Below are 15,724 nucleotides of genomic sequence, written 5' to 3'. Positions count from 1 at the left end.
TGATGCTGGGAAAGGTTGGGGGCGGGAGGAGAAGGGGACGACGGAGAATGAGATGGCTGGATGGCATCACCGACTCTGTGGACATGGGTTTGAGTGTACTCCGGGAGTTGGTGATGGACAGGGAGGCCTGGCGTGCTGTGATTCATGGGGTCGCGGAGAGTCGGACACGACTGAGCGACTGAACTGAACTAAACTGAACTGAACACATACCAAGAAGTGGAAAAAAAAAAGTTAATCTTGTGCAGGGTTTCCACTCTTCCAGTAAGGACAAAATACATAAACATGTACAAACTATGAAATACAATTTGAGTAATCTAGGTGATTCTGCAAACATGGTAAAGGCACTTGTATTTGCATTTAAAGTGAACAATATAATGATTAACAGATTTGTGCTAATATTTTAATTTTTTTCTTTTCTCAGATTGACATTAAATACCAAATCAAAAGCATTATGGACTTTCCTGGTGGTCCAGTGGTTAAGAATCCACCTGCCAAAGCAGAGGTCACAGGTGTGATCCCTGATCTGGGAAGATTCCACTTGCCACCAGGAAACCAAGTCCATGCGCCACAACTACTGAGCCAGTACTCTAGAGACTGTGAGCCACAATGACTGAAGCCCCAGGGCGCTAGAATCAGTACTCCAAAACAAGAGAAGACAACACAATGAGAAGCTCACACACCACAACTAGAGCATATCTCCCACTCACCACAACTAGAGAAAGCCCATGCATGGCAGCAAAGACCCAGCATGGCCAAAAGTTTCAAAAAAAAAATTTTTTTTAAAGCATTATGACTAACTGAAAAAGACTGCACAAGAGGAACAAAAACTTTATATTTTATATTTCTAATAGCATTTTTTCTGCTGTTTTAACAGTGGCCCCTTGTTTTAATTTTGCCCGAGTCCCAGAGTTTATGTATCCAGCCCTGACGATATACATCTGAGAGTAGAAATAGTTGTCATTACTTTTCACTGACTCACTGTTCCATGCATTTGACAATATTCAGCACTCATTATGTATGAGGAATGTGCTAGTGGCTGGGAATATGGTAATAAACAAAATAGGCATGGTCTCTACTCTATTGCGGAGAAGGCAATGACAAGCCACTCCAGTACTCTTGCCTAGAAAATCCCATGGATGGAGGAGCCTGGTAGGCTGCAGTCCGTGGGGTCGCTAAGGGTCGGACATGACTGAGCAACTTCACTTTCACTTTTCACTTTCACACATTGGAGAAGGAAATGGCAACCCACTCCAGTGTTCTTGCCTGGAGAATCCCAGGGACGGGGGAGCCTGGTGGGCTTCCGTCTATGGGGCCACACAGAGTCGGACACGACTGAAGTGACTTAGCAGCAGCAGCAGCTACTCTATTGGACTTCACAGTCTATTGTTCTTCCTTGAAATATAGCTATGCTTTGTTTTAGTGTCCTCTAATTCAACGGGATTTTTCCTGTTAGGTCTAAATTAACAAAGTTGAGTTTCCTGTCAATGACTGGGAAGGAGTCTTATTAGTACGTCTGAACTCCTTCTGCAAGAGTGATTTTGTCACGGATGGTAAATCAGCAACCACACAGAGAATGGGATCTAGAATGAGAATCCAGTGAGAAAGGACAGCTTGGAAGTCCAGTTGCCTGGGTTTCATTGTAATTCTTCCGTTCCGTTCCGTCGCTCAGTCGTGTCCGACTCTTTGCGACCCCGTGGACCGTAGCCTATCAGGCTTCTCCGTCCATGCTATGGCTTATTTGCACCTATTCTGATGGTCCCACCGGAAAAATGAGAAGATGCTGGTCTCGCCACTCTCCAGTTCACTGTGATGTTACATAAGTTAAAGAGCTGCACTTCTTTAGAAGCCTTCCTACCCAGTGTACACTTTCCAGATGTCAGGATTTTTGTGTCTCACAAAGATACGAAGAGCTGACTTCCGAAGAAAGTGGGCCACAGACTGAAAGATGTTGGGGGAGGGGAGTGAAGGAAGGCAGAGGAGCCTGGAAAGCATAGATATCCAGAACCACTGAGGAGGGCGGCTCTTTTCTTCCTCTTTTCCCCTGAGAGAGTGTGTGCTGATCTGGTCAGTCGGACCCTCGAGTCTAAACTGCACTGTATGGTTACAAAGTTCAGTTCAGTTCAGTCACTCAGTCGTGTCCAACTCTTTGCGACCCCATGAACTGCCACCAATTCCCGGAGCCTACCCAAACTCATGTCCATTGAGTCGGTGATGCCATCCAGTCATCTCATCCTCTGTCGTCCCCTTCTCCTCCTGCCACAATCCAATCCCTCCAAGCATCAGGGTCTTTTCCAATGAGTCAACTCTTTGCATGAGGTGGCCAAAGTGTTGGAGTTTCAGCATCAGTCCTTCCAATAAACAGTCCTACCAATGATCTTTTTTTCAGTCCTATATAATAACTCCCTCAATGTGGTCCACCAGGCATGTCTTATCACTGGTTACAGCCCATGGAAATCACTGCCAAGTTTTCTCCCCTTGATGAAGGTAGAGTTCTTGGGGAGTAACAAATATGCCATCATGAGGGAGATTGTAAGGGTGGAGCACTCATCCTTGTCACAGGAAGGATGGGACTGCAGGAAATAGTGCGCTAGCATCAAAATGAGAGAAGCAGGAGATTGGGAGCTTGGAGTCAGATTTCCCACTAATTAGCATATATCCTCTCAGCAAGTAGCTTTCTAGACCTTGGTTTCCTTGTCTATTAAATGAGAGTTGAATAAGAATATTTTAGATATCAACTAAATCTCAAACATTTTTCCTTTGTCCTTTGTCTATAGCCTTCTCCAATCAATTCTTCCCCAAAACATGCCTCTGTTTAGAGGTCACGGACCACATCTCTTTTGTCCTTGATTCCCCACTATCACACGGTACTGGGAACACAGTAGGTGCTCAAGAAATGTTTATTGAATGAATGTGTCTTTGGACAATCTCCGTGAATGGATGTTGCTTCTTATTATCTCTTCCCAGAGAAACGGAACAGAAATCTATGGTAACATAAGAGAAGGAAAGCATTCTAGTAGTTGATAACACAGAATACATTAAAGCAATGCTCAGTCACCATACATTAAGTCTTTTTAATGTAGCTTTTAAACAGCTTTTCTTATTAGCCAAATGAAATACAGTAATCCTTTAACTCTCCTGTGTCAGATTATCAGCTATTTCAAGTAAGTGTTAACATTTCTGTCACTGGCAAAAGTGAATTATGTTTTCCTTTCCAAGCTTGCATCAACATGCCCAACAAGCAGGCTGAACACGCCTCTCTAATGGGACAGTGTGAGGTGCCAGTGCTTGGTGATTATAAAGCAGCTCGACATCAGAGGGAGGGGCTATGACAGCCCCACCTGGCAGCTCGAGCTGAGCCAGGCAGCCCCTGCAGTATGAGTGAATGAATGAATTGGGGTGTCGTCCCAGGTGAATAACAGGGCACCTACAGCCTCTATGGCTTTGTTCTATAAACAGCCTGCACAGAAAATTCTAGATGTTGTTATCCCTTGTGTGTTTCTGTGTCAGGGATGCTAACAGTACAGGGGAGACCAGTTATTTTATGAACAAATTCCCCTTTTTTAGAAATCTGGAAAATCTCTCCACCAGGAAAATTCAGTTGGGTGACACAAAGTTCTCATTTTGCAAACCAGTTGATCACGGTCTTTAGGAGAGAGATCAAATTAAAAGAAAAATTGCAGTAAGAATTCTAATTTCTTAGGTGTTAGAAGCAAGACAACAAGCCCAAAATGGAGCTCCATATCACCACCCTAGACTGAATTATAGTTTTGGCTCCCCTAGAACCGAAATCTTAAGCCATCGGGAATTGCCTGATCAGCACTAGTTAGGTAATCTGCCTGCTAGACCTCTGCTGTCCTCCAAAGGAACCTTGCATTAGCCAATCCACTTTTTTTCCTGGAATAACTTCCTGGTTCCTGCTCCCTTCTGCCTGTCTTTCATTTTGTACAGCTCCTCAGAGTTCTTATCTGTCTGCTGGGTTGGATGCTGTCTGGTTCAAGCCAACAATGCTTTTAAAATGTATTCAGGTGAAGTTTGTTTATTAACACAGATGAATGAGACCTACCTGGCCCTTGTCACCCTTCCTCCCACCCTGAGTCCTGGGTGGCCGACCTCCTCTCAACTGCTCAACACCTTGTCCCAGTTTTCACTGCTCTTCCTTCTGCTTGGCATGATTGTCCATGTCCTATGCCCAAGCTGTTTACCAGTTCTTTCTAGCTTAACTCCTAATTTACTCTCCTGAAATGTTGAGCAGTAGTCAAAATACTTAGTTTCTAGTAGCAAACATTGGTCACAAGCCCCAATTTTAGAGAAGTTTCCATTTACCAAATTCTGAAGTCGCTGTGCCCTTGTGGCCTGCCTTCCTGGGAAGGAGAAAGGTGTCTGCTTGGCATTTTTACTTCAGTTAAGTAAAGCCATGCTTGTATTTTTCAGAAATTAAAAAAAAAAACCCTCATTATCTATAATAATTGAAAAAACTCAAGCTGGATTTAAAGTACAGTTTGTCTTGGAATGAGAGGAATACAGTGGGAAGATTTGGAGTTGGAAGACATGGGTCCATTTCCCAACACTAAGAAGTTCTGTGGTCTTGATCTTTCTGAACTCAGTGTCCTCATTTTTAGAAGAAGGAGACTATTGCCCAGCCATCTCCCAGAACACTACCAAGAATGAGATGATACCATGCTTGGGAAAGAAATGGCACAGGGCTCGGCAGGTGGCAGGTGCTCAGGTCAGTCAGGTCTGAATTCTTCTGAGTTCCCTGGGATACCTATGTCAGAGCAAGTTAAATATGACATGAGATCCTGATCTCTCTACATGTTCTTCCTCTAATCCCGTAAGTTAATAGAACCTTACCTTTATCGGCATTGTCATCCCTGTGTTCGTATTACGTGTGTCACAAGGCATGTGGTAAGAAAATTATCTTTCCCATTCTTATTTTTAGGGTCATCTGCTTGCATTAACCTCCATTTGAAAATACTGGAAGCTAACTAGGAATAGAAAATACAAAGTTCGCCAAACTAGAACTCGGGTCAGCGTTTGGGAACAAAAATCTTGCTTTATTGATACCCAGAAAATTCCTGGGATATTCACAGCAGTTTTCCAGAGCTTGCTGCATCACAAGGCCGCCTGTGACCCTCTGACCTTTTGATCAATTGCTCATCTCTCATCTAAGATCTTATGCTAAGAGAAGAGCAGGGTATCCCTAAGATTAGTTATTAATTATTTACATGTATTAATAATACATTGCATTGCCCTTTCACTACAGTGCTGACTTTTGGATATACTCAAGTTTTATAAATTATTGTCAGCTTGAATAAGGCAATTTGAATAGGCATAGCATTTTTCAATAAATCATTATAATCTAGATCAGTTTATCCCATGTACCCTCTGGTCAATTGCCCAGGGAAGAAAATTGCTTGGAGTGGTGATTTGATCTTTTTGGTCATTCTTATTCCTTTTTTTTTTTTCTGGAAACAGTACCCAGAGTTTGCTGGAGATCCACCCGAGTTCAGCCCAAGTGAACCAGTTAAGTAAGCTGATTCTTCCTCTGTCCCCAGAGGTGGGCATGGGACCCAGATCTTGCCGATCAGAGAGTGGGAGCCCTTTGGTTCAGGATAGGCATGCAACCCAATCAAAGACAATCAGAACAATCCCAGTAATCCCAAGACATTTCCCCTGGGCTCGTTCCCTCATCTGAATCTATGTATGTGTTTGTGTGTTTGGGGAGGAGGGTGGTTAGTTAAGACAACTTTTGTATATGTGCCCAGGTTAGCAAGTTAGACCAGTAGGGAGGCAACTAAGGAACATGATCTCTAAAACCATGAAGAATCATTTCTAGAAAGATCTTTGTTACCACTGATGGAGAACTTAGCTGCACCAAACACCATATCAATCATCTCCTTTTTAAAAAATTGTATTTATTTGTTTTGGCTATGCTGGGTCTTGGTTGCCATGTGGGCTTTTCTTTAGTTTTAGAGAGCAGGGGCTACTCTCTAATTGTGTTGCACAGGCTTCTCACTGTGGTGGCTTCTCTTGTCACAGAGCATAGCCTTTAGGGCACGGGCTTCAGTAGTTGTGACTCCCAACTCTAGAGCACAGACTCAACAGTTGTGGCACATAGGCTTAGTTGCCACACAACTTATGGGGTCTTCCCTGACCAGGGATCAAACCCATGTCTCTTGCACTGGCAGGTGAATTCTTTATCACTGAGCCACTAGGGAAGCCAGGACCGTCTCCTTTTAATTCTCACAATAACTCCATGAAATAGATTATAGTATTATTATGCACACTTTCACATTAAGAAACTTGCCAAAAGTCACACAAGTAGACAGTGACAGTCAGGATTTGAAGTGAATTTTTCCATGGACCAGAGGTAGGGGGATGAGGGAGATGGTTTCAGGATGAGTCAAGCACATTACATTTATTGTACACTTTATTTCTATTATTATTACATCAGCTCCACCTCAGATCATCAGGTATGAGATCCCAAAGGTTGGGGACCCTTGCTCTAGCTCCCAGCACTCATGCTCCATAAACTGGCTACTCATCAATCTAATTAACGATTTACAAAGAGCTCCTAAATTCCCCATGATGTAAATTTGTTATATCAGCTTTATGTTAGATTAGAAGGGGAGAGTCTTTGTCACTTTATTCACTTGGTAATTGAAATATTTCAGTCATTATATTTTCACAATGAGTGTTTCAAACAGGTAGATATGCAAGTGAAAGCCTGTTTTGTTTTGTTTCCTGCTAAACTAGCTTTCCTGCTAAACTAAACTTATGGAGAATTTAAGCTATGGCAACTTCCCAGTAGTCTAGGCAACCTAGTGTTATGGGTTGTACTTCACTGATTAAAAAAAATAAAACCTTCAGAATTAGAAATGTGATTAAAAATTACCTTTAAATGTGACTTTGAATTTGGAAACCTACAATGAAAAAACAAGTGATGGGTAATTTCTCATGACATGAATGGACCTATGAAATATGCATTTCTCTTCTCCCCATCTTGCCTCAACTCATTTGGTGTTTCAGTTTGTATAATAGTTAAAACTCCTGGCAGAGCAGAGGCAGTAATTGCAAACAGCTGTAAAGTATTACTCATCTTGCTGATCAAAATGACTTCCTGCTAAATAAACCATGAAAAAAGCTTTTCCACCCACAGAGAAGTGAAGTGTAAATGATATATAGACTCTACCATGAAGAGATCAACAGATTGCGTTTTCCTATGACTATGGTTTTATATAGCAACAGTCACTTTCAAAAATAGCTTAAAAACTGAGCTATGTTTAGGAAAAAGAATTTGGGTAATAGCATTCACATGGCAGTAGAGTCCTGAGAAATACTTGGTGTTTCAAAGAAGAAGCATCTAAAAATTCCTGAAAGGAGAGTTGTCTGTCTTCTTCTCTCAGACTTTCTAACTTGGTGAAAGCAATTTATAGTGTGGTGTATGTACGCTTATTTTGGACACCATTCCATTTATCTTACCTTGTACCCAAGGAACATTAGCTAGGCATCCATGGCTTCCCAGGTGGCACTAGTGGTAAAGAATATGCCTGCCAATGCAGGAGACATAAGAGATGTAGGTTCAACCCCTGGGTCAGGATGACCCACTGGAAGAGGAAACGGCATCCTACTCCAGTATTCTTACTGGGAGAACCCTATGGACAGAGGAGCCTGGCAGGCTGCAGTCCATGGGGTCTCAAAGAGGCAGGCATGACTGAGCTTCTAAGCACATAGCACAACATGCCTTAGTCTTCTATTGTGGTTTTTAAGTTTCAAAGGAAACATGGCTGTTATAGAATTGACAAAGGTAATGGAATTGATAATGGTGGTGGTATTGACAATATTGATGGCATTGATAATGGTGATGGCATTGGCAATGTGATGGGATCTTAAGGAGATAGTAACTCAGAAACCCCTTTGCTTGTTGGTTTGCTTATCACTCTATACTCTGGAAAAAATTCTTATATATGTACATTTATATATGTGGACATATCCACACCTTGGAGAAATCCTTGTATGTGTGTAGCAAAGAACATATTAAAGGGTGTTCATAATATCATAGTTTGAAACAGGAAAATGTCAGAAATAACCCAAATGATCCTTATTGAGTAAAGGAATAAATAAAATATGGCGTATTTGTATGACGGATTACAACAGTTGAAGGAATGAGCTAAATCCATATGCATCATGATCAGATCTCAAACAATATTAAATGAAAAAAGCATAACTCCATGTACAGCATACCATTTGTGTAAATGTTTAAACCACATAAAAATATGTTTTACAAATGCACGTGCTGCTGCTGCTAAGTCGCTTCAGTTGTGTCCAACCCTTTGCAGCCCTCCAGGCTTCTCTGTCCATGGGATTCTCTAGGCAAGAATACTGGAGTGGATTGTCATGCCCTCCTCCAGGGGATCTTCCCAACCCAGGGACTGAACTCTCATCTGTTTATGTCTATCTCCATTGGCGGGCAGGTTCTTTACCACTAGCGCCACCTGGGAAGCCACAAATGCACATACTACTACTAAGTCACTTCAGTCGTGTCCAACTCTTTGTGACCCCATGGACTGTAGCCCACCAGGCTCCTCTGTCCATGGGATTCCCCAGACAAGAATACTGGAGTGGGTTGCCATTTCCTTCTCCAGGGGATCTTCCTGACCCAGGAATCGAACCCAGGTCTCCCGCATTGCAGGCAGACGTTTTAACCTCTGAGCCACCAGGGAAGCCCCCACAAATGCACATACTTGTTCACAAAAGAATAGAAAATGGACTCCAAAATATACAACAGATTTATTTTGGTGATTGGCCATGAGACACCGAAGGAGAGTGGGCCGAGGGTGGTGGGTCATTAGCTTTGCATAGTATACTTTATTATATAACAGAATGGGACGTTAGCTAAGTGGTAATGCTAAAGCTGAAACTCCAATACTTTGGCCACCTCATGTGAAGAGTTGACTCACTGGAAAAGACTCTGATGCTGGGAGGGATTGGGGGCAGGAGGAGAAGGGGACGACAGAGAATGAGATGGCTGGATGGCATCACTGACTCGATGGACATGAGTTTGAGTGAACTCTGGGAGTTGGTGATGGACAGGGAGGCCTGGCGTGCTGTGATTCATGGGGTCTCAAAGAGTCGGACACGACTGAGCGACTGAACTGAACTGAATGTCTTTTAAAATAATTACTGAAAATAAATACAAGAAAATATTGTTGTTTGTTGTTGTTTAGTCGCAAAGGCATGTCCGACTCTTTTTGCAACCCCATGGACTGTTGCCTGCCAGGCTCCCTCTGTCCATTGGATTTCCCAGGCAAGAATATTAGAGTGGGTTGCCATTTCCTTCTCCAGGGGATCTTCCCAACCCAGGAATCAAACCCACATCTCCTGCATTGGCAGGCAGATTCTTTACTGCTGAGCCACCAGGGAAACCCACAAGAAAATATTAACAACTGTTAATTGTAAGAATTGGGAATATAAATGCTTATTATATTCTTCTTTGCATGTCTCTATAGCTTTTAAATTTATTAAAACAAAAAGCCAAGAAGGAAAACATTTATTAAAATATAAAGGAGTGAGCAGCTGAAAACGAAAGAACCTAGTTCTGACCATCCTTGCTTCCTAGCAACCAAAACAATCAGTGAAGGAAATGCAAAGGATTAAGCAGTCCCCTTTGTCTGCCACTTCACCAGGAGAAACAAACTTTACCCTAGGTCTCAAGTTTGAGTGGATCTTAATGTGAAGGAGCTTGAACGTACTTAATGTTTTTGAAAGCAATGCCACACAATGTGCAAAGATGTTTCAGTAGTGCTGTATGTATGTTGAATCAGCTCTCAGTAAGTAACCTGGAATACTGTGAAATTATACAGGTATACATCAGACATGTTGCAGGTATGTTCAGTTCCAGATCACTGCAATAAAGCGAATATTGCAATAATGTGAGTCACATGAATTCTTTCTGACAGCACATTTAAAAGGTTATAGTTATACTATAGTGTGGGTTTCTCTGGTGGCTCAGATGGTAAAGAATCTGCCTGCAATGCAGGAGACCCAGGTTCGATCCCTGAGTTGCGATCATTTCCCGGAGGAGGAAATGGCTACCCACTCTAGTATTCTTGTCTGGAGAATTCCATGGACAAAGGAGCCTGGCGGGTTGTAGTTGGACATGGGGTCACAAAGTTGGACATGACTGAGTGACTAACACTTTCCTTACATAGTGTAATCCAGAGGTCCCCAGTCTTTTTGGCAGCAGGGACCAGTTTCATGGAAGACAATTTTTCCATGGACTGAGGGGAAAGAGGGGATAGTTCAGGTGGTAATGCAAGCAATGAGGAACCATGAGTGACAGATGAAGCTTTGATTACCTTCCATGGCCCAGGCGGGTGGGACCCCTGGTATAGTCTGTTAAGTGTGCAATGGACTTGTCTAAAAAAAACTGTATATAACTTAATTTAAAAATACTTTAGGGGACTTCCCCAGTGGTCCAGTTGTTAAACACCTTCCCTTTCTAATGTGTGGGGTGTGGGTTTGATCCCTGATTGGGGAGCTAAGATTCTACGTGCCTCACAGCCAAAAAACCAAAACATAAAACAGAAACAATATTATAACTAATTCAATAAAGGCTTTAAAAATCATTTATTGCTAAAAAACAAACAAACAAACAAACACTAACCGTCATCTGAGCCTTCAGGGAATCATAATCTTTTTACTGGTAGAGGGTTTGAAATTTTGCAAGAATTATCAAAACATGACAAAGAGACACGAAGTGAGCAAATGCTGTTGGAAAAATGATACTGATAGATTTGCTTAATACAGGGTTGCCATAAACCTTCAATCTGTAAAAACACAGTAAACCCAAGTGCAATAAAATGAGGTACACCTTCGATTTTGTGTAGACAATCCAACTTCAGAGATGAGACACAAATAGGTGCCTTTCTCATGATCTGGTTTAGCATAAATCTTGGAGAACAGAGAGGAGTAAATGCCTAGCATACCCTCGGTTCTCAACCACTCTTCTTCCCACAGCAGATGACATCACATGCGGGATACCCTCCCAAGGGTATACTCAGTTGCAGGCACAGTTCCTACACGAGAAAGTACATCATCATCTCAGCGAAATGAAGTTCTCTGAAAGTCAATTACACTGACAGGTATGATTATCCAAGTATGGGTACGAATCATTCACAAGCACAGCTGATTTAATTCGTACTAAACATCATTCTAAAGGAGATCAATCCTGGGTGTTCATTGGAAGGACTGATGCTAAAGCTGAAACTCCAATACTTTGGCCACCTCATGCAACGAGTTGACTCACTGGAAAAGTCTCTGATGCTGGGAGGGATTGGGGGCGGGAGAAGGGGACGACAGAGAATGAGGTGGCTGGATGGCATCACCAACTCGATGGTCATGAGTTTGAGTGAACTCCGGGAGTTGGTGATGGACAGGGAGGCCTGGCGTGTTGTGATTCATGGGGTCGCAGAGTCAGACACGACTGAGCGACTGAACTGAACTGAATCATCATCTCCTTGGGGCATCTCTTTTTTTGACTGAGACAAAATTTTGTTTTGATGCTGTGGTTGAAACTCTTGTCTTAGGCCAGAGCTCTCCATTATCTGTTGTTTTCTTCAAGCTTTTCAGAAGTGCTTTATGTAGGCAATGTAGGAGTACTGATTGGTAGGGCAGAAAGAAGGTTGTTGTCACTGTCCCTGTTTCTATGGCCAAAGCTAAGGCGGAGAAAAGGTGTCTGAGAGAGACACCACAGCTGTCACGCCCAACCCTGAGGAAGACCTGCTCCTGTGCTTGGGAGGTGGCTTTAGGATCACGGTACAGGAGAACGAGCTCTCAGCTAGCAATGATGGTCTCAGCTATGTCTCTGCCTCTGACTTCCCCAGTCACCCCAGTGGTGGCTCTCCCTGTCTTTCTCTGTCAGCTGCAAGGATGGAACTAGACAATGGCTTCTAAGCTTCCTCCCAACTCTGGGACCCGGGATGTCAGGAAACCTGATGGTGTTGGCCAGGATTGACCTCTGTGATACCCGGGGCCCTCTGCAAAATGAAAACGTGGGGCTCTGTGTCCAAAATGTATTAAGAATTTCAAGAAAATATCAACAGACCATTAAATCAAGGGTGGAACTTTTCTAAATTCAGGGTGCTTTGATTGCATAGATTCCCAAGCCTATAAAGCCAGTGCTTTATGTCAGCCTGCCATGGTAGAGCTGGTTCACCTCTCAGGGCAAGTGGGAGGGAGCACATGTCAGGTTGGGGCCAGCCAGAGACAAGGCCAAGGCAAGTAAGAAGGGCCCAATACAATGTGCGGCGAGGGTGAGGGTGGGGCCACAGAGGGGCTTGACCCCAGGTGATCGTCTCTTCTGCCTTTCCAGATCTCAGTCGTGGCAGGGCTGCCCCAGATTTCAGAGACTTAAGTTTTAAAGATCTTAACTTTATTCTGAAAGTCAGGCAAAGTCTGGGGGTGTAATTTTGCATAGCAGCTTTTATGCAAAAAGCCTAGCAGTCACCCCAGTTACGATGCTCAAGAAGCAGGTAGGTGATGCTGAAGTCTCAGCCAGTCAGGATCAGTGTGTTGGTATGAGGTGGAAACCCCCAGCTAGAACACCAACCCCCATCTAGAATAACAACTTTCTGCCTTCTGCTTCTGTTATCTTGCTTCAACAGCTTTTGCTCACCACCCACCACCTCTCCTTCTGTAATCTTGCTTGCTCATTGCATTGGTGGGAACCTAAGCTGCCTGGGGAGGGGGCATCTGAGCTGCTTCAGCAGGAAAGTTCTGAAGACCCAGAAGTCTGTTCTGTACAAAAGATACCCAGATCAAAGACTGGGCGATCAGCCTCTGAAGGTGACTCCACTGAGCCCGCACTGGTGCTAAATAAACCCTGTTCTGCATCTCCGAGTGCTGCTTGTCTCTTTCCGCCACCATGGTTTCTATAACAGGTAGAGCTGTCTTGGATATTTGACATGTGAGAACAGACTTGACCGCTGATGGTCAGAAACATTGCTCTTCTGCCTGACGTTGAGTTGTGGTGTCCAGCCTTTGCCCTCACAATGAACACACTTACTTCTAGGCACATCCCCAGATATCAGTGAGGATCCTTGACCCCTCGGTGTATGGAACCCCTCCTCAGTGTATGGAACATGGACAGGACCTCTGTTAGGGCCCCTTCTGCCTTCCCCATCACTTCCCTTACTGGACTTGAAGAAATGAGGGTGCTTTCTGAGAGAGAGAGCCCAGGGCTGAAGGCCAGAAGACCTGAGGTTCAGCCCCCAATTCCCATTTATAAATTGAATGGTCAAAGAGAAGTCATTTGTCCTCCTGTGTTCCCACTGAAAAAATGTCAGTAAAATATCTGTCCTCTGGGGACACCATGGCCCTAAAATAACAGATAATATATACACTTAAAAATAAAATCACTGCAACTACAGGATATAACCTGTGTTTCTTAAGACCCCCGAAGCTTCATGGATCCAAGTCATGATGATGATAATAATCATCTTTAGAGCTAGCCCCCAAGGCAACAGAAACTGCTGTAATCCCAACCCCCCAAATCCTTTGAGGCTCTGTGTTTATCTGTACCATATAGAAAGGAATGCACATGCAAATGAGCAAAGTCATATCAAAATTTGGAGAAGAAAAAAAACAAGAGAAGAGGTTTAAGAGATTTACCCCACCAATGTCTTAGTAATTTTCGTGCTCATTATCAGTAAGCTGTGTTTTTCTTGTAAAAGAACTACTTGGGCGTGCAGTGACTTGAGATAATTAAGAATGTATTTACATTTTATGGAGCCACTAATGCCCTCAGCATTCAAGGATCTGGCTTTAGTTGCCCATGATACTTTCCTCCAATCGGTGAATATTAAAATATTTAACCTGTGGTCAGGCAATAACCTCTCAAGACACTGGGACTTGATTCAGCGATGTGAAGAGGTCAAAAGGGGATCTGTCAACAAAGAAAAACCATAGCTCCTCTCCAAATTCCACTTCCGCAAATGTTTTTCTCCTTTCTTAACCGTTTGAAGGATCTTGTTAAAATTTCCCAGTTAAAATAGGAATTGGAAGGTCCACAGGGTAACTTAGGAAACAATAGCTTTTAACATGGTTTCCAAAGGACAACACACACACGAAAAGCAATGTTGCAAATAATTGGCCCTGTGAACAATGAGGATCAGAAGGTAGAAAGTTTGACTAGTTGTTTTTCTGAAATCCCTTCCAGCTCTAACATCCATGTAGTTGTACAGAGGTTAGGATGTGTGATTGCCCAGTGTCCTAGTCCTCTGGGTCTCCTGGAGCAAAAAGATTCAGGCTCTTCTCAGTACCATGAAATCTGCCTTGATCTCACCTGCAAAGAGAAGAGTCCTGCCACATGTAGCTCCTGAAAGCCATCTTTTCCACCGACAGAGGATGGAATTTCCTTTGCAAATCTAGTCAGCCATCCTGCAAGCTGACATAGGACCTGGGAATGAGATGGGCTGAAATTGTATGCCTGTGTTACATTGCCACTCTCTCATTTGGCCAAGTGCATGTAAATAATTGGGCAAAATAAATTGCAGCCCAACACAGTTCACACAGCATCAGGCAGTCAAAACCATCTGGGACTAGATATGTGAAGAAGGGAGTATAAAAACAGAGTATTTAGAAGTCTGATCTGTCTGTGGTTCTAATTTTCAAAGTCAGAAGAGATGAGTCCCCTAGGAGACTGGACCCTGCTTAGAAAGACATCTGAACTAGGCAATAAAATAATATGAAAATACCAAAAAATAAAAATAAGGAAGAGAAATAGACATGTAACTTCAGCACGGGACTCCTGTGGTATCTCGCCACACCATGCTTCATGAACCCCAAAGAAAGCGAAAAATCTAGCAAGTGTTATAAATCCTCGTCAGCTGAATTATTTCACATGTTGCAGCCTGACTTAAGTTATTCATCGCAGAGGCTAGCAGCTCCCTGATGCATCCTTCCATGTCACTGGACAGGGTAAAAATAATAAATTGGCCATTGTGAGACACTGAGTTCTGTGGGGTTGAGCAGAGCATATTTTATATTCTTCTCTAGGAACTGCCTCTTGTTGGTAGTAAATGGTTGCCAGCGCTGCTGTTTCTCAATAGACAAGTCCTAGAAGTACAGATAATTCAATTTTCATTCACTCTTAGGTCTCCTGCTACCCATGTTCTTCCTTGACACCGACAAGGCTGTACCTGTCTTCTCGGCCTGAGGCCTGAAGTAGTGCTGGTGCGGTTGGCCCCTCGCCAGAGGAGATGATGAACCATTCTGAAAAACCTCTCACCCGGTGGATCCAGTGAGCTAAAACTGTCCAGTGGTCATTTTAGCTGGTTCTTCCTACTTAGCTCATTTCTTCCCAAGAACATAGATGTCAAGGCGTTGATTCGATAATCAACCGGCTTTGTATTTAAACTTTTCAGGGTCTCCATTACAGTAGAAAATATCATAACACTGGTAGCAACCACTGTTACATTGAAATTAAATTACTACTTTCATACTGTTGGCATGACATGTACAATTCCTGTACCTCCTTGGAAAACAGTATGACGAGTTATTAAGGATCATTAAAATATTAATACAATTTGAACCAATAACCTTACCTATGAAAAATTCATTCTAAAGTTATTATTCAACAGTAAAAAAAATAAGTGAGGTATGTATGCATGTAACCAATTTTGATACACGTGGCCGCATGGAACAATGTATCCTGTACAGTGTT

The 15,724-nt window shown here is 42.9% G+C and overlaps 1 pseudogene; it reads right to left on the bottom strand.

The window, feature by feature from the left end:
* Nucleotides 1-12,927, bottom strand: part of LOC129540381 (vasculin-like protein 1 pseudogene) — a 91,764-nt pseudogene extending 78,837 nt beyond the window's left edge.
* Nucleotides 12,928-15,724: the final 2,797 nt, after the last annotated feature.

This window comes from Moschus berezovskii, chromosome 4 (genome assembly GCF_049115385.1).
Source record: "Moschus berezovskii isolate FMDL1 chromosome 4, NW_MosBer_1.0, whole genome shotgun sequence".
NCBI lineage: Eukaryota > Metazoa > Chordata > Mammalia > Artiodactyla > Moschidae > Moschus > Moschus berezovskii.
This window is presented reverse-complemented; position numbering and strand designations above follow the sequence as displayed.